The sequence below is a fragment of the Mustelus asterias genome, chromosome 10 (genome assembly GCF_964213995.1).
Source record: "Mustelus asterias chromosome 10, sMusAst1.hap1.1, whole genome shotgun sequence".
NCBI classification, from domain to species: Eukaryota; Metazoa; Chordata; class Chondrichthyes; order Carcharhiniformes; family Triakidae; genus Mustelus; species Mustelus asterias.
This window is the reverse complement of record NC_135810.1, coordinates 27,934,644-27,953,131: the sequence shown is the minus strand read 5'-3', so window position 1 is coordinate 27,953,131 and position 18,488 is coordinate 27,934,644.

The following is an 18,488-nucleotide window of genomic DNA, read 5'->3' as shown; positions in this document are numbered from 1 at the left end:
GCTTGTGGCTTTGAAACATTGCTGGTCTGAATGGAGCCTTCAACTACGCATCGCTCCCAGGCCGCAAAAAGCGGATAATGTGGCCCGGGAGCAAAAAGCGGGAGTGATGGCCCCCACAGACATCACCCCACCCCCACAACATAACTGTCCCCCTTATCCACCCTCCCGCTACCCAAACCGATCGTGACCCTCTGCCCCCCTTCCCTCCCCCACCAATCACCCGCAGAGTGGCAGCGGACCCTCCTGCCCCTGACCCCCGCACCCACCACTAGAGTGCGATCGGGCCTCCCCCCCCCCCCCCCACCAGACAAGGATCTGGCCTCCTTATCCCCCCTCCCTACCAGACAACGATCTGGCCTCCTTCCCCTCCCAACACCCCACCGCCTCCACGAGAATGATCGGTCCTCCTCCCTCCTCCCCAAAGAATGAACGGGCCTCCCTTCTCCCTCCCCCCCCCCCCCCCGCCACCAACCAGAGAGCAATCTGGCCTCCCTCCCTTCCCTCCCCCCACCAGACAACAATCTGGTCTCCCTCCCCCTCCCCCCCAATCAGAGATACATCTGACCCAACTCCTCGTCCCTTCCCCCTTTCCATCAGAGAATGGTCTGGCCCGCCTCCCTCCCCCTCCCCCCCCCCCCTCCACCCCACCACCGACCTGAGTTAGAGAGCCGTTGGAAGCTCTGAACTTACCTCTTCAGAAGCTGGAGCGGCTGAACAGACCTTTGTCTGTTTCGCGCCGAATCTGGATGCGCGAACACGATGGTAAAGGGGGAAATGCTGGTAAAGTTGGGCGGACAGCCCATTAATTCAATTTAAATTCATGCATTTCAGGCGCGATTCGGATCGTGGCCATTTTCGGGCCTTGGTAAAGTGGGCATCTGCACGGACGCAGGCGCAGATCGCATTAATGGCCTCATGCCCGACTTTACCAAGTTTTTGCGCCTGCAATGGTAAAATCGGGCCCTATAAGTGAGAAGTGGATATCTGCACCATTCTTGCTAAAAAAGAACCAATTTCTTATACAGTGCAACTTGTGACCAGAGAATCTGGTGGAGACACTCAAATCCAATCCTCGCTTCAAGAAGTGGATTAGTGGAGACAGCATCAGAAAGGCTTACGTCAAACACCCAAGGTTGTGAAACCGCTGAACCAAAGATGACTATTGAACTGCTATATATTTAAAAGTATTGCATGAATGCTTTACGAGCTGATCACATGATTGGATGGTGATGTCATTAGGGTGTTTGCACAGGCTGCTATTTTCCTTTCAGTTTGTACTCTGTGCAGTGCAAAGAACAGTTCTTTCAATAAATCTGTTGTTAGTTTGAATCTACAACCGGATTCTCCCAACAATATTCTAAGCTCCCAACGTGTGGGAAAATGGAAGTAAACCTTGTCGGTTTTTTAAAATCAACTTACAAGAGTGATTTTCCGACCCTCTGTGCATCACAGAGTGTCCAAGCATGATTCTCTCTGGTAATTAGAGGGTGGGGCCTATTCCTGCTCGAGAGGATAGCAGCATTTCGCTGAGTAGGCAACTGCGCATGTGCCGATCTGGTGCCCTATTGCCGGCCTCCAGATTGCTGGCCAGCCCCACAACCCCCCATCGCTGGCCTTCCGACCTTCCCACTCCCGATCGCTGGCCTCCCGGAACCCCCTGGGCCAGCTCCTGTGTCCCACCTCCACACCCCCGCCAGCCCTGAGCTCCCCCCCTCAACAGTCCAGACCCCTTCCCCCCCCGATGACTAGCCCTGACTGCCCCCCCCAGCAGATTCGATCCTCCTCCACCACACGGATGGCCAGCCCCAGTCACCTTCATTCCCTCCCTCCCCCACAGATCCTTTTACAGAGTGACAGGGGGTCTCCCTCCCAATCGGCTCCCCAGTAGGCCCTGCCCCTGGTAAGTCCCATAACCCTCTGGCCCCACCACTTTGGCATTGCCCGGTGTCCAGTGGGCAGTGCCAGCCTGGCACTGCCCAAAGGGCACTCCCCCTTACCCCCAACCTCCCAGGTTGGCCTCAATGGCTTCTGTTACTGCCAGTGGGTCTAGTCGCCTGCGCCCTGTCAGTGGAGAGCAGTCATAAGTGCCACTGGAGGGAACCACTCCCGGCAGAGCTGTGGGGGGAGAAGAAGATGCTAGTGGGCTGGGAGAATTCTATATGACATTTCTATTTGATAATTAGCTCCGTGCCTATTTCCAGCATGGGGATGACTACGTCAGAAAATTTACCTTCTGAGATGCGCAGAGGCCATTGCACCCAGCTGGAATCCCGCAAAACAGCCGCTGCTGATGTCCTCTGGCTCGCTGCACTACTTGAGCAGTGCAGCGGGCTGGGAGAATCGCCCACTATATGTACAAACCACATTTCCTTTGTGTAAAACCCACAACCCCTAACATAGTTGGGAATCAAGTTCAGATTTACTCCAGGAGAACAGCCAACATCTCTGGAGACTGAAAATGAAGCAACTTCACAAGATGAAGTACCTGACATTCGTGAGTAACAGGCTATCAAGGGTGTCAAAGATCAGACTCCAGAATGTCATATCTTACCAAAACAAAATTGACGTCCACCAAAAGGACTTTCATATTAATCGTACATATGTAACGTAACTGATGTTTATAGTTGGGATTCATTAATGTTTAAAGTTTATTGTCATGCTATTGAAGTAAAGGGAGAGGGCTGTTATGTATTGTAAAGCAATGCGTCTGTGTGTGTGCTTAGTCACGTAACATGTTGTGAATTCATCAAAGGCATTAACGGGTTTTTATCGCTCTTCCATGTTTGACTTCAAAAGTGGTAGGGAAATTGTTGGAGAAGATTCTTAGAGATAGGATATATGCGCATTTAGAACTGAAAATCTCATTAGTGATAAGCAGCATGGTTTTGTATGAGGGAGGTCATGCCTCACAAATTTGGTTGAGTTTTTTGAGGAGGTGACAAAAACGATTGATGAGGGAAGGGCCGTGGATATCGTCTATATGGATTTTAGTAAAGCGTTTGACGAGGTCCCTCATGGCAGGCTGGTGCAAAAGGTTAAATCTCATGGGATAAAAGGTGAGCTAGCTAGATGGGTGGAGAACTGGCTTAGCCATAGAAGACAGAGGGTAACAGTGGAGGGGTCTTTTTCCGGTTGGAGGTCTGTGACTAGTGGTGTTCTGCAGGGCTCTGTACTGGGACCTCTGCTGTTTGTGATATATATAAATGATTTGGAGGAAGGTGTAGCTGGTGTGATCAGTAAGTTTGTGGACGACACAAAGATTGCTAGAGTTGCGGATAGTGATGAACATTGTCAGAGAATACAGCAGCATATAGATAGGCTGGAACATTGGGCGGAGAAATGGCAGATGGAATTTAATCCAGATAATTGCAAAGTGATGCATTTCGGTAGATCTAATGTAAGGGGGAGCTATACAATAAATGGCAGAACCATCAGGAGTATAGACACTCAGAGGGACCTGGGAGTACAAGTCCACAGATCCTTAAAGGTGGAGAGGGTGGTCAAGAAGGCATATGGCATACTTGCCTTTATTGGATGGGGCATAGAATATAAAAGTTGGCATGTGATGTTGCAGCTGTATAGAACGTTGGTTAGGCCACATTTGGAATACTGCATCCAGTTCTGGTCGCCACACTACCAGAAGGACGTGGAGACTTTGGAGAGAGTACAGAAAAGGTTTACCAGGATGTTGCCTGGTATGGAGGGTCTTAGCTATGAGGAGAGATTGGGTAAACTGGGGTTGTTCTCCCTGGAAAGACGGAGGATGAGGGGCAACCTAATAGAGGTGTATAAAATTATGAAGGGCATAGATAGGGTGAACAGTGGGAAGTTTTTTCCCAGGTCGGAGGTGATGAACACAAGGGGTCACGGGTTCAAGGTGAGGGGGGCAAGGTTCAACACAGATGTCAGGGGGACGTATTTTACACAGAGGGTGGTGGGGGCCTGGAATGCACTGCCAAGCAAGGTGATTGAGGCGGACACGCTGGGATCATTTAAGACTTATCTAGTTAGCCACATGAACAGACTGGGAATAGAGGGATACAAATGAATGGTCTAGTTGGGCACATGAGCGGCGCAGGCTTGGAGGGCCGAAAGGCCTGTTCCTGTGCTGTATTGTTCTTTGTTCTTTGTGAGGTAACACTTTGAAAATAAAACTGCATTGGTTTGGTTAAGTGACCCATGGTGTAGCACCTCAGAAAACTCTTTTCCTTACTGTAATATCGGCCAAAGTAATTACACATACACAGCATTTGGATTTTGAAATGTAATCAGTCTGATGTCACAATTGACATTCCGTAGCCATGTGATTGTGCCGAGAGACTGTTTCTCTAAAGGCTGCCATGTTAAGGAGTTCAATAAGGACTCTCACAAAGACAGGGATGGATGCAGCACAGCTGTCCTTATAGTTCAAACACTGGCTTGGAGCTTCCCAATCCAAATATTACATCTATGTTTGTGCCCAGACAATGGCTTAATATTCAGGCTCAGGATTACTCTATTATTCTTTTTAGCGAGACATTAGCGGATGCAAGCACAGTAGTAGATTATAGCCATTAGGGCAGCTATAAAAATGCATTTCAACAGATAAATTGAACAGGTTTTGAGTAGATATGGATGGCATTACTGTCATCTTGCAAAGGAATCATTGAATCTGTCTGCCAGAAATCTGGAACAATTCATAAGTTGAGTGAATAAACATTCTTTTTTACTTTTGATATGTCTCAGCTGCCACTGTACAGCGCAGAGAGAGAAAACTCAATTTGAACAGTACATTTTAGAATAAATCTACATAAGATGGCTCATGTACGTGGATATAAAATAGATGATTTTCTGGGAAAGAGAAAATAGCTTAAGTTGGAAATGCAGGCCACAACGTTACTGCAGATGTCACCAAGGTAACACTGATAAGGCTTTCCTAACAGTCAGCTGACCAAAATCTTTATTGTACATGAGACCAGGGATTTGTCTATCATTAACTATTACAACAAGATGATGGAAGAGCGAGTAGTGTTTTGGTTTGATTTTAATGTTGGATATTTATAACTATGACTGTAATACAAAACAACTTATAGAATTCATGATCAGTCAGTTTAAGTATAATAAGAAAGTTACTGAAGGAAATCAACTGAGAGCTACTGTACATAAAGGAATCCACCCCCTCTGCTGTCTCCCCCCTCCCCTGATAACGTGAGCGGAACACACCCCTCGTCCCAATTTAAAAGAATGTGGGCAGAGGAGCAGTATGGACACTATGATTGATGTATCAATATAAGATAGGGCAGAAGCTAAGTGTTGCAGTTCTGAAATAATGAGTGATATTTGTTAATGCCAGACTTGCAAACCTAGTAAGATTAGCTACAGTGGATCAATCTGATAAAGTTCAATAGTAAGGAAGATCAGGAAGGACATGTAACAGCGATTGATTCTCTCGGACCCATTTTGCTCCGCGCGCAAGTTGAACTTTACCTCCAAAGCCTTTTGTTTTATTTTAAAAATTCAATTTGAATAGCCATAGTTGAAAACTTGAAGAAAGTCCAAGCATTATGTTGACCTTGAAGAAAATACTTAATCGTTTCTAAATGGCAACTCAAGTTGTCGGGGCAGCTAGAATGCTTTTCTGCTGTCTTGAAAATTCTAAAATAATGGTGACTTTATAAGCAACTCGAATGACATGGTACCAAAACTGGAGCTATGAACCCTGATCACAAACAGAATCAAAACTCAGACTATGGGGCTGATTTTACCAAATCGGCTCAAAGTGCCGGGTGCGGTCGTAAATCAGACCCGCGCCCGGCAGCCGCGCTCCAGCGCCCCCATACGCCTTTTTTCGGCACGGGTCCAGTGGGCGGGACCTATGCACTGTTCGGAGCCAGCACGCCCGAGCGCGAAAGTCAAAGGCAGCGCTGACAGTACTGCCGTCTGCGCTGCCTTTGACTTTACCTCGGGGGGGGGGGGATGTGACGTCACTTCCCTGGGGGGGGGGGAGGAAATCTGACGTCTCTTCCCTGAGGGGGGGGGGGGGAATGTAACGACTCTTCCCTGAGGGGGGGGGGGGGGGATGTAACGACACTTCCCTGAGGGGCGTTGGGGTGGGGAGGGATGTGAAGTCTCCGCCCCCCCCCCCAGAGGCAGAGATGTCACATCCCCCCTACCCCCCCCCCCCCCACATCCCCCCGCCCCCCTCAGGGAAGAGACGTCACCTCCCCCCCCCCTCCCCCCTCTCCCCCCCAGGGAAGAGATGTCACATCCCCTCTACCGCCCCCCCCCTCCATCAGGGAAGAGATGTCACATCCCCCCCTCCCCCAGCCCGCCCCCCCCCCCCCGCCCCCCTCAGGGAAGAGATGTCACATCCCCCCCTCCCCCAGCCACCCCCCCGCCCCCCTCAGGGAAGAGATGTCACATCCCCCCCTACCCCACCCCTCAGGGAAGAGACGTCACATCCCCCCCTCCCCCACCCTCAGGGAAGAGACGTCACATCGCCCCCCTACCCTCCCCTCAGGGAAGAGATGCCACTTCTGCCTACCCCCCACCCCCCTCAGGGAAGAGACGTCACATCCCCCCCCTACCCCCCCCCCCCCCCCCCCCCAGGGAAGAGACATCACATACCCCCCTACCCCCCCGTCAGGGAAGAGATGTCACATTCCAGCGACACCAGCGATCAAGGTAGGTCGGGGGCCTGGGGGGTCCGATCCCGGGGGGCGTGGGGTGGCTGCTGGCGGGCCTGCCTCCCAGGGTGGTCCGATCGGGGGGGTGAGGGCTGTGGGCTGCCGTGGTGGTTTGCAGGGGCGGTCCGTGAAGGGTGGCCGGGGCGATTCAGTGGTTCAGTTGCTGAGTTGAAGCCCTATCGGACTTGAATTCAGCAACACGGTAAATGCGCGGGTGCCGATCGGATCGGAGCCTCGTAAAGTGGGAATCATTGGGTAAGTTGGGCGCAGGCTTCATTATGCCAAGTTAATGGGCGGCACGGTAGCACAGTGGTTAGCACTGCTGCTTCACAGCTCCAAGGTCCCGGGTTCGATTCCCGGCTCGGGTCACTGTCTGTGTGGAGTTTGCACATTCTCCTCGTGTCTGTGTGGGTTTCCTCCGGGTGCTCCGGTTTCCTCCCACAGTCCAAAGATGTGCGGGTTAGGTTGATTGGCCAGGTTAAAAAAATTGCCCCTTAGAGTCCTGGGATGCGTAGGTTAGAGGGATTAGTGGGTAAAATATGTGGGGGTAGGGCCTGGGTGGGATTGTGGTCGGTGCAGACTCGATGGGCCGAATGGCCTCCTTCTGCACTGTAGGGTTTCTATGATTCTATGATTCTTAAATGCATGCAAATGCATTTAAGTCGGCCCGCTGGCCGATTCGGGCGCGCGCTGGATCGGCGCCCGGATTGGCCGTTGGTAAAGGCGCGATTGGCCTTGGGTCGGGTCTGGACCGCGTTTTAGGCCCGACGTCCAACTTTACCATGATTTCGCACCCGAAAACGGGCACGAGATTTTGGTAAAATTGGGCCCTATATTCCTGAAGGACTAATTGATTCTCTAACTCAAGCTAACCGTTCCTTGCAAGTGCCTTTTAGTGAGACAGAATCTAATTGAGAAGCTATTACTTCTTTCTTTGGCCCTGCTTTCCACACCAGCAGAGGCTGGCATAGGATTAAGTGTTAGGAAAGCAAATGTAGTTTTAAGAGATTCATATTTGTAAACATTAGAAATAAAATATAATTTTAGGTGTGTTTAACTAAATGTGTATGTGCCTGGAATCTGACCTTTATCCTTTCGCTGCATTCCTTGAGGTAATGGTACAGTCACAATGATTTTAGGTGGGGAATTAGGTGGGGTGATAGTTAATGCTGTTGCTTTAAATGGCAAAGTCATTCAAATATGATAAGCCTTAAATTTGTGGTAAGAATTAATTTGTGTGCTGCAGTCACTAATTATCAGCTCTCGCCTCATGATGTCCTTTTATTTCTGCCAAGTAAGCATATTTTCTTTTACTGTAATTAAAAGCCATATAACAATCATTAAAAGTGCTAAACTGCATAAATAAGACAGCTGTAAAGATGGTGTCTGAATCCTGTGCTTCCAGCTGACCTGAGAAATTGCCTCCAGTTTGTATTTGCAATATTTTATCTTTTTATTGCTATTAAATGTCACTCCTCATATCTTCCCATGACTGTTGGTCCTCTGTAATGAAGACAGTATGGTACTCTCCCTGGTTACTCCATGGCAACACTGGAGACTCCAATACTAGGCAGGAAACCAACTGAAAACATTTGCAATGTTGCGGAACAAAGCCAGGGAATGCAACCTACCCACAAACAGGCCAGATATCCACAATATAAATCACTGTAATAAAACATTAATCATGCCCCACATCCAATCAAAGCTATTTTTAAATATAATTAACATTTCACCAGTCCAACTTAACTGTGTTTTTTATTTCTATGCTCTGGTAATTTTGGAAGTGCAATGAGGAAACAAATGCTCGAATAAAGGGTAAGTTTTCCTTTTCTAAAAAATGTGTGCAGCTCGTCTCAAAACTTCACATAAGGCAACTGTCCAGTTTAGAAAGTTATTTGACAAATATAATATTAATGCTTCATTTTAGCAGCTTTTTGTTTGTTAAGCTGATATTCATGTTTATAGTAGCTCGCTAGCCTGTGAGCCAGAAAGCTGTGGGTTGAGGTTCCTGTGATAGCCTTCCATCAGACAATGGTTTGCATCATGGTGGTGAACTCAGTGTTAAGCATCATTCAGGAGGCCCCACTCTGTGGCAGTATCTGCCATGCTTGCCGCAGGGGAAGGCACTGGTCTGAAAAAATGGACAATTCTCAGGCTTCTGTTTATTCCGGGCCCTCTTTGCAGCTAGCTGAGCTTTTCATTTCTCTTGCGTTTCCAATAGTCACTGATGCACTATCAATAAGGCGAAAGACTACCGATATGCCAATATAAGTGTAGGCTTTTATTCACAACAGAATCAGGAGCAGATCCCAACAATTAACCGACCTGGACTGAACAAGGGGGAGGAGACAGCCACCTTTATACTAGGTGCTGAGGGGAGGAACCAAACTGGAAGGGGATGTGTCCAGGTATGACAAACACACACAACGGTGGTCCATATAGGACAAAGGCACAACTGAGGTCCACCACAGTCACATCTCCCAGTTTGTCAGTGTCAATATCCGCCATTTTAATTTCCATAGAGCAGAGATATAGTATGGCTCTCACCAACTTCTACAGATGCACCACAGAAATCATTCTTTCTGTTGTATCACGGCTTGGTATTGTTCCTGCTCTGCCCAAGACTGCAAAAAACTACAAAGGGTTTTGAACGAAGTCTATTCCATCATGCAGACCGGCCTCCCATCCATTGACTCTGTCTACACTTCCCGCTGCCTCGGAAAAGCAGCCAGCATAATCAAGTACCCCATGTACTTTGGACATACTCCCTTCCACCTTCTTCCCTCAGGAAAAAGGTACAAAAGTCTGGGGACACGTACGACTCAAGAATAGTTTCTTTCCTGCTATCATTCAGACTTTTGAATGGACCTACCTCGTATTAAGTTGATCTTTCTCTACACCCTAGCTATGACTGTAACACTACATTCTGCACCCTCTCCTTTCCTTCTCTTAGTGAGGTATGTTTTGTCTGTATAGCACGCAAGAAACAATACTTTTCACTGTATACTAATATATGTGACAATAAATCAAATGAAATTAAATCAAAATATGGATCCCAGGAGATTGTGACCCAATGGCCAGTTTACCATATAGAAGGTTCTTGGGTAAACAGTCATCATCCATCCAATAAACATGGATGGCCAAGCCAATGCCGGGTCTTTGGCTGAGCAATGTGAGTATTCTGATGGCATTGGCACATTCCTGGACCTCGGAGTTGGGAGACCTTGTCCTGCCAATAGATGGGGAGGATATGTCTGAGACAGTGAAAGTGCAAACTGTTCAGCCTTTTCTCCAATATTAAGCCAAACAGTGTGGATGGCTGGAATCTGAAACAAGAACAGTGAAATGCTAGAAAAACTCAGCAAATCTGGCATCCTGTAAGGAGAGAAAGCAAAGCTAATGTTTTGAGTCTTTTTGGCTCTTCATCAGAACTTTTCAGTCTGTTTTCTTACCTAGCATATGTTGTCCAGGTCTCCCCACTGTCGAGCAGTGTGCTGATGATATAGGTTTGAATCCCACTCCATTGACTTAAGGACATAATCTGGACTGATGCCTCAGTGCATCACTGAGGTAATGATTTACTATCAGCAGGACTGACTTTTGGATTAAATGTTAAACCAAAATTCATCCTTGCCTCTTCATTAAATGTAAAATATTCATTGGCAATATTTGAAGAAGAGTAGAAGACTTCTCCGTGGAGACCTGCCCAATATTTATCTCTCAACCAGCATCATTAAAATAGATTATCTGGTCACTTATCTCATTGCTGTTTGTGGGATATTGCTTTGTGCGAACCCATTGCCACATTTCCCAACATCACACAGTGATTACTTTTCAAAGGTAATTCATTCATGGCAAAATGTTCTGAGATTCTGGAAGATGACATATACATGTTTTATCTATTTCCTTTTGTTTTTTCAGGGGACAAAAAACACAAAGTGAAAACAGTTGCAGTTGTTTTGCTCATAAACCATCAGTTCATTCAAAAAATTCTACCTTAAGTTCAAGTGCAACAAGCAGTGGCAAAGATGAATGAATATTGGAAGAAAGGGTTCAAATAACGTACAGTTCCAGCACCCAAACAATTGATTAATACTTCAGTCTACAAAACTTGAGGCGAAAATTCATAGCCCGTTAACACAGGCACAGGGATTGTGATGCACGATTAATCTGTGACAATTCATAGTAATGCAAACCTCATACTGCCTACTAATTGACATGAAAGTTGTGCATAACCCAACACTAAACAGGCTGTCAAGTGACTGTGTGTCTAAGGAGGGGTCCTACATTTATATGAAGCAAGCACCCCTTAAAGCTAACCGGCTTGTGTTTTTAAAGCTGAAGTTCATCCTCTCTGGAAGTCATTGTGGAAGAGGTTCGAATCTGCATTGTCAGTGTCAATTTCTGCTATCTTCATTTCTTACTTAGAAGTGTCTTTGTGGCAGAGGTGTGGATGCCAGGAGGTCGCGACCCTGTCACCAGTTCACCATATAGAAGGCATTTGGATAAACAACCATCATTCGTCCAATGTAGGAGTCATGAAGATGGTGGAACATGACAGAAAGCAGGCTCCAAGACTTTCTGATACAGCATTCAAGGCCCGAAGACAGGACGTGGACAAGGGAAGAGCTGTCTATATGCCATTGGAGCCAGCAAGTCCTCCAGACAAGCGCTAAGAGACTGGAGCAGAAAACAATAGAAGTCAATGTATACAGCATTTTCCCAAGGATCTGGATACATTGCTGCAAGAAAGATAATGGGGGCGATCTTAACAAAAAACCTCTAAGTGCCGAACAAGTGTGAAAATGGGAAGGGATTGCGCTGAGTTTTTGAGTGAGCTCCCAGTCGCAATCGTACGGCACTTAGAGAAAAAAAGAGCCCAGATGTGATTCTCACCAGCAGGGGGAGGGGACAGAGCCTATTCTCGCCAGGCAGGCAGCTGATGAGCTCTCGGAGCGCTATTGTGCAGTTGCCCCGATCTCACAGTGCACAGGGGGATGTCACCCCCACCACCCGGACTTCACGCCCCCCCCACCCCCTATTCACCACTCCAGCCAATCCCCACCAGCCCACAATGCAGAGTACCCCCTTCCCTTAGAGTGTGCATTGTATGTCTTTTTGCCTGGCCTAGTTCTTCTACACAGTACCAGCTTAGTGGCTGCAGAAGGCTGGTACAAGATTGCTGACTTTCACCAGGGAAGATAGCAGTTGACCGAGCTTGAGGGTGACCTTGAGCTGTTCTGGGCGTAGAATGCCCAACTTCAGACTGCACCACCTTAATGTGGCTGACAGCTGAGTGGCCTGACTAGTGATTGGAAACAATAAGGGCACAGGCAAAGTTGAAGTTGGTAGGAGCACATGTTCTAATCCTGAGAGAGGCTAACAGGTTTGTGTTAGACACAGCCACTGCTACTCCCTTGAGGTGTACCTCGGCAATCCTAGTAATCTGATGGAGTACACACTGGTGGATTACTGTGTAAACCTTGTAGACCTCTTTGAGCGCTGGAATCTGCCAACCATGGTGGCAGCAGTGAGACTGCAAGCAGAGATCCCATAGCTTCAATCTGAGCTTCCACTGCAGAATTCAGACATTGGGTGACTTCTGCCTGTGCTGCAATAGAAGCTGAGACATCAGCTATCAGATGTTACAGCATGGCTGAATCCACAAATATTTCCTTGGAGTTCACCATTCATTCCACACTAGAAAGGATGGTCGCCAAGCTCTGAACAAAACACTGTGCCCAGTTGAAGCCAGACTTGTTCAAGCAGAACTTCTATCCTGAGATCTTTAACAAAGAAGGAAGGGTATAAATTTGGTTATATTGCCTTAACTCTCTTGCATGTTATTCTCATGATATAAAGCCATACCAATGGCTTGAATGCAGATAGGACCTAATTCCATGGCCAGAATTTCACATTCAAAGTATGAGCGATGTACAATTTGGAATCATGAGAAGATGCCAGGTGTGCGTTTCTGACAGTAACCTCACTTGCGCAATACTTCAGTCAGCAGGTGCACAGGAGATTCAGAAGAATGCCCGTTGACAATCAAACAGGCAATTTATCCCTTTAAGGGGTCAATTGAAAGCAATTTTATGTTGTCTTGTCTGCTTTTTTGGTTGGCAGGTGGCAGATTGGTCAGGTGGTCTTTACGTTTTAATTGCAACCTCGATCCAGGATGGAGTGAAATGTCAAGGCTGAAATAAAATTGAAAAAGGTGTCTGGGGAGGGAGAAAGGTGTCTGTGCTTAAGTGTGCTACCTCGACACTCTTTGCATAGTTTGTCTGTTGCTATTTATCTTTCACAGGTCTGCAGCTCTATGCGATAGCTCGGACTTTAGTTCCTTCTTTCTGTGTCAGTGGCAGTGCCATCAGTCACTTAGCCCTGCATTCACAAGTTTCTCCTTAAACCTGCCCACCCTGTTATTTCTCTCCTCTGCTATGAAAGTCTGTTCAAAACCTATTTTCAAAAGTGTCTTTAGTGATTTACCCAAACTCTTATCAGTCACTGCACAGCATACTTTTAGTTGTATCTGTGAAGACTCTTGAAGCATTTTGTGTCATTAAAAAGTCTCCACTTCCATGACACATTTCAGCATCATCCTTCTCACAGAACAGCCTCATTTCCCTGCTACCACGAAAGAACGCTTTGCTGCAGATCTGTTGAGAAGCCAAGGGGGTTTATGTAATGTTTATCTCATTTAACATAGCATCCAGAGTTTGCAAACCCTTGTTGAAAAGCTGAAAGTACTAATTTGTTCACTGAATTTGATGGTCTGTGTAGTTAGCCACTCTCTCTGCAATCGTGAACAATGTGCTTGGAACATCAATACATCACACAACCTGTCTCTGCTCAATGGCAACCTGTCTCTGCTTCATTCACAGCCCCAGAGATCCAATCTTCCTAATTCCAATGGCCAGGCACACTGATACTCCATTAATCTCCAGCATTTCCTCCTCTTCAGCTGTTGTAAAATGGTTGGAAGACCATCACTTTTACTTTGTCTCACCTGGGCACACTGTGCTTCTTAAAGAGGGGAAAAGGGTGTTTCAGGAATGAGACTAATGGTCTGTGTTCACTCAATGAATAGAGAGCATGTGGTGAGAGTGACTATGAGGGAGAGAAGCTTATCTTGTGAACAAATGTTGGGCAGATTGAGCCTGTATCCAGTGGGCGGCACTGCTGCCTCACAATGCCAGGGACTCAGGCTTGATTTTCCCTGCACCTGCGCGTTTTTCCCTGTGTCTGTGTTGGTTTCCTCCCGGTGCTCCGGTTTCCTTCCACACTCCAAAAAACCTGCTTGTTAGGTGCATTGGCCATGCTAAATTCTACCCCAGTGTACCTGAACAGGCGCCGAAGTGTGGCGACGAGGGGATTTTCAAACTAGCTTCATTGCAGTCTTAATGTAAGCCTATTTGTGACACTAATAAATAAACTTAAAACTATGGAGTTTAGAAAGCTAAGAGGGAATTTTATTGAAACACATAAAATCCTGAGGAGATTTGACAGATGCTGAAAGGACACCTCCTCTTGTGGGAGAGACGGGAGCGAGGAGACAGAATTTATGACTAAGCAGTCTCTCAATTAAGCCAGAAAGGTTACTACTTTCAGGTTTTCAAAGTAAGTTGGTATGAGGAGCAATGTCATGGATGAAGTTTGAGAAAGCAGAGCGAGGAAATTAGGATGATCCACACGTCATCATGTAACTGAATATTTCACTGCTCTTCCCTTTCCTGCTCTGCTTAGGTCATTGAACCTTTTCCTGCATTCTCTCCAGGAGTACGGCACCACATTCTTACTACTGACCTCTTGTGTCATTTCAACCATGCCTTCTTGCTTTGTCGAAAAGGCTTTTATTTCTTATTGTTAGTTAAGAGTATTTATCTCCAACCCTGGCAGCACATCCAAGGAGGCACCCATGAAGCAGACACAAGCTTTGACTGTTTACCTTCCATTTTAACTCTTTTTTCCCTCTTCTTCTCATTTCCAGTTCGATGAATTTGCATGTGTCAAACACTATTTTAAATATTGTACTTGCAATCTTAACCTGTGGCTCATCATTGAGGATGCTAATTGGATGAGAAATGCAGGGTTCAAGTGTTATCAAGGCAATGTGTTAAGAAGCCAATATCAGATGTGCTGAACATATTTTCGTGTTTCCCACAGGTGGTGCTGGGTTTCATTGAATCAGTGAGACTCCGTGGAGGGGTGAAAATGACTGCCGGCTCCTGATTCCAAAATACCCGGCCCCATTGGCTTTCCAATCGTCAGGAGTGTTTTTTAAGGGTGTGGGCTGGTTGGGGGCACAGCTTTTTGGGGACACAGCTGTTTTAGTACTCCAGTGTATTTTGGATCTCTCTGCCAAACTTCGTATTGCATTCTTGGCTGTGAGTTCAGACATCCATTAGAGTACTGAAACACCTGAGTTCCAGGGAAATGTTGCTTGACTGACAGCTTTGGCTCTGCTCTCTTAGTGGCACATTATCAATGAATGACTATTTTTACATTCCATCATCGCTATGCGGTTCATTTGTTCGATATAGTGCATAGTGAATAAATGGGCATGGAAGTGTTATAGTTTGATGTGGGGCAAAGGGGGCTATAGGTGATGGGTGGAGCACGCAGTCTGTGGGGGGAGGAGTGGGGGCTGGAGGACCTTACTACTTTAATTTAACAGGGGGAAAGTCTGACAGCACAGAGGTGGGTCTTTTAAGAAACTGGCCTCCACTCCTGGCAGCCCCCTGTGACTGCCTCTGCACTCTTACCCTGCTCAGCTGGCCTGACTGCAAACGCATTTGCCCACTCACTGAGAATCCCCTGCCTTTTCTGGTTCTTTCTCCTGCGGTGGGCAGGTTGAACGAAGAATTTTCCCAATTCCCGTACCCGCCTCGAGGATGAAAATCCAGCCCACTGCTTCCCACTCCCAGCTCGTTTGTGCATTAAATTCTAGCCCAGAAACTGTCTGTTTGGATGTGGAGAATCCTGAGCATTGTGATAAGTTTGTAAGGAATTTTGATATTTGTGGGAGCTTGCTGTGTGCAAATTCGCTCCCAAATTTGCTGCATGATAACAGGTATTGGCTGTGGTTTTCTGGCCTCGCCATGCCTTGTGCAGATTGTGCCAATCCCAGAGAATTGTGTGCGGGCATAAAAACCGGTTTTGCTTCTGGCACCAAACAGTTTGCAATCATCCAGGTCCCTTGCAACTGACGCAAAGTGGATCTCGCCCAGAAAGGGCATGAGGCTGATTAGCATATTTAAAGGAGCATTTAAATATGTTTAGCCTACTTGGGCGGCACGGTGGCACAGTGGTTAGCACTGCTGCCTCACAGTGCCAGGGACCCGGGTTCAATTCCGGCCGCGGATCACTGTGTGGAGTTTACACATTCTCCTCGTGTCTGCGTGGGTTTCCTCCAGATGCTTCGGTTCCCTCCCATAGTCCAAAGATGTGTGGCTAGGTTGATTGGCAATGCTAAATTGACCCTATTGTCAGGGGGATTAGCAGGGTAAATGTGTGGGGTTGCGGGAGTACGGCCAGGGTGGGATTGTGGTCGGTGCAGGCTCGATGGGCTGAATGGCCTCCTTCTGCACTATAGGGATTCTATGGCTCTTGACGCCAGATTCTCTCAGCTCTGGGGATCTTTTGACTCGCGAGAACCTGGTGGGAATCACTACTGGTTTCCATTAGTGAAGACCAGGTGTGATAGCCATGTCAGGGGCTCGCAGGCCATTGAATCCCCTGAGTGTTGGAGACATGGCTAGTAGTGCCCATCTGGCACTGCCAGTGTGCCAGTGCAGTTCCAAGGGTGGGGCCTGAGTGGGGGTGGGACCTGAATAGGTGTCATAAAGGGGGGCACGAATGGATAAGGCATGAGGTGGGGCACAAAGGGTTGCTCTATGAAGGGGGACATGAAGGAGAGGCATGAAGGGGTGGGGCATGAAGGGGGACCCATTAGGAGGGTTCCAATGCCTTGATACTGGCAATCCATGTCAGGGAGTGGTAGGGAAACATGTCACTGATAAGATCAGGGTGATCCCGATGTCCATGGAGAGAGGGAGGGGGGTCTTCCAGTGTACTGTGAGAATTGGGTGCCCTTTCAAAATGCACCCAATTACTTTGCAGCCAGGCTCACTGGCCCCATCCCCCTCAGAATTGTTGCGAAACTCACCACTCTCCCAAAAAATGAGCAAGTGTGGGGCAATTGTGGTCCGGTTTGAGCTGGACGGATCATTCTGGTAATCTCGCCTTTACGATCCTGAGTCACCTTTTGGGAAAATTCCGTTCATTATGTTTCAGATGCATTTCATTGGTTGTCAAGCACTTTGGGATGTCCTGATGTCATGAAATACGCTATATCAATGAAAATATTTCTTTCTTCCAGTGCTTAGAAATAAAAACCCAAATGTTTATTCATTATATATATGACCACATATATCTTATTCAAACTTAGTGGTGGAGGAGTAAATAAGTATAAGTTTTAAATTAAGAATTGTTCTACCTGAATGGGTTGGTAAAGGCAGCAAATAAGCCAGCTAGCCGTTAACCCCTATATTCAATTATCATGCAGACTTTAACTGATTGCAGTGAGGTGGAAGCAAAGATGCTTTAATTAAACTCAGTGCCTGAGCTGGGAAGGGGAAAATCAGCTTGCTCCAAATCATTAATGCAGTTTTATCTCTTCCCTATTCTTCATCCATTTCCAATGGTCTTTGTGCTTAGCAGCCTCTTCATCATCTTTCTGCATGATGTCTTCTTGGACAACAATTATGTTGGAAAAGGTGATGGGCCAGAATTTGCTTCCAAAATGACGTTGATTTAAATGTTCACTCTGGCATTACTGTGTAAATAGCTAGCAATCTGGGACAAGGAAGTGTTGCAAATTGCCTCAAAATAAAAGACGATTTGTATCACTCCGCCATTAGTTTCATGAAAACTGGAGCTGGATGCCAAACTTTCTGTGAGTTTCAAGAAGTTGCTGCATTTGTGCCTTTGAAACAAGTTAAACCTGGCACAGGAAGTAAGGACTGCAGTTAAGAACAGAATTTGCAAACTTTAGCGAGAGAGCAGATCAAAAAAGCAAGGGTTCAAGTTCACATGCGTGATTTTGCGAGGGGCAATTTCAGGTGCAGGTTATCATTCATCTGACCATTGTCTGTGGCCTCATTCGAACAATTGAATTCATTGCAAAATTGAAGTCTCCAAGTTTGGGCATGTTCTGCCCACACTGCATGTTTAGTCCATAAATTGATGATGTAGGGATACTGAAGAACTTGCCTAGTGAAATAGCCTGTGAAAGTAAGTTTTAATTTCATTCTTATTTATTTCTTGATTTTAAATTTTTGCACCAATGTGCACATCTGTTAATAACACTTCCTCCCATTTTCCAGGACTTTTAACCATATGATGAAGGAAGGGAATTGCTGAATGCATGGGCATAATCAACCACCTTACATTCTCATCACAAACATATGCTTACATCTTTGCAGCCATTATTAGTCAATGTTACTCCGTATTTGCACAATCTCCAATCGCCATTATGATGCTAAGGGCCCGATTTTACCATTTCAAGACTAAGTGCCGGGTGCGGGCGTCAAATAGATCCGAGCCCGGAGGCCGCACTCCAGCACGTCCATACGCTTTTTTCTGGCGCCAGTTCAGTGGGCGGGGCTTAGCGCCGCCAGAATGATAGGAGCTCCGAACTGCGCATGCGCATTTCGGAAAAAACCTGACAGAACACGCCCAGGCACGGAAAAAAAAGCAGAGAGCAGAGAGAGCCTCTCTGTCGTTCATACTCTGGTCGGGGTGGGGGGGGCTGTGATGTAT